This window comes from Pinus tabuliformis, chromosome 6 (assembly GCF_031772625.1).
Source record: "Pinus tabuliformis cultivar Carrire ecotype Pingquan chromosome 6, CPIR1, whole genome shotgun sequence".
Taxonomy (NCBI): domain Eukaryota; kingdom Viridiplantae; phylum Streptophyta; class Pinopsida; order Pinales; family Pinaceae; genus Pinus; species Pinus tabuliformis.
Genome location: NC_142292.1, coordinates 1,102,257,157 through 1,102,258,915, shown reverse-complemented (window position 1 = coordinate 1,102,258,915; position 1,759 = coordinate 1,102,257,157).

Below are 1,759 nucleotides of genomic sequence, written 5' to 3'. Positions count from 1 at the left end.
ATGGCGCCAATTATGTTAGAATTCCAAGAAACTCTCCTAGTTTGTAGCTCGGAGATGCCTGATAACATATAAATTCAACTATTGTTGCAAGGTTTAATGGAAGGAATGATGGTTTGGTTTAAGCCATATAACCACTTCTACTTTGTTTTACTCCAGACATGCATGAACACCCTCAGACTACAAGGCTTTAGACCACCAATGGTTATTGTTTTAGATATTAGGTGAATACGGATAATACGAACCACACCAGTAGATACACAAGACCATGTGATGGCCGGCTGCAACTAATACAAAAACCTACAATCTAATCTATTAATGCAATGATAGGATGACAGCTCTCTTGCTTTAGATAGAGAGAAACATGAGCAACCTATTCAATGATGCATTCAAGCTTTTAACACAGAGATAAGATGACAGTTATCTAGTGCTAAACATTAAGAGATCAAGAACACAACATATCAGGTACAAGCTTAGAGCAGAGGAAAAATGGACAATGAGTAGTTAATATCAAAAGAAGCTTGTATTTGCTGAAAATGAAGATGAGATGATGCAAGTGACAAAATGTCTACAGTCTCCAGTAGTTGAACCTTACATCAGATGCCAACCTTGATTACATCTTTCTTTTGGATATTTATAAGTTTAGATTACTATGGTACCAGGCCATTTAAGTATGGAGTGGTCATAATTGACCACCAACTGCATTTAACTGCCTGATGGAGTCTTTGAACGAGGTTGCTTGTTTCACTTAGTGAATCTGATCCGTTTAGGTGTTGTGTTGTCCTTTAGGTGGTTGGAGTGCTCGTACTAGTGGAGTCCATGACTGATAAATTTAGTTACCGAGTCGTGCTGTGTCCTTTTCTCCTTTGGCCATGCTTTATGCTAAATATGGTTGTTAGGGATATTACTGTAACTAAAGCTAATAGAGCTGGTCATCTCCTTATTTGGGCAACAGAATGGTCAAGGACATGGGATGCATGGGTACACGGACAGTTGGGATGAGAGAGAAGGATGATCGTTGGATCGGGAAAATGGACGGCGGAAATGGTTCGGCAGAGGCTATCAGCCGAGATGGGAGTGGGGTGTGTTAGGGCCATTAGATCTTCAGCGGATAGATCGGATGGTCATTGAGTGACGGAGTTGCACGGGCGTTTAATAGGCGAGGGTGGTTTGGTCGGGCAGTAACGGTCTCCATCGCACCACTTTCAGGTACTAAGTGGTAAATGCCCGAGGCTGAGAGATTCCACTCAATGATCAACATGTAGCAGCGGATGAGAGAGAAAAACCACTCTCATCGCACACTATCGCTTGATTAAGTTGATGGCGTGATGTATGCAAAGACCATCAGGTCGAGCCGGGATGCATCTGAAGTTGAAAATTAGTTGAGCAAGTCACCTTTATCAGGTGCGATGTGGGCCATTAGATTATCGGGGAATGATCAATGGCGGGAAAGCGATGAGGGGTTTATGAGTGCGTGAGGGCATATGGGCAAGGTTTTATGGTTGGTTTGGCTTTGCACTTAGAGTTGGGGTCAAAAGGGGCTTTGTCGAGTTTTAGAAGGCTTATTCAAGGAATGAGAAGGGTTTAGAGGTGAGCGGGGTGAAGGAGGAAAGGGAAAAGTGACCAATGTGATCCCACCCCTTTAGACATAACCAAGTAGACTGTGCTCCTTTGTCACCTTAGAAAGTCAGTGCTGCATGGCAGAGCTAACAGATCCTACCAGCCATGTTCGATCCTTCCACATGTGGTGTTCATCTAGCTC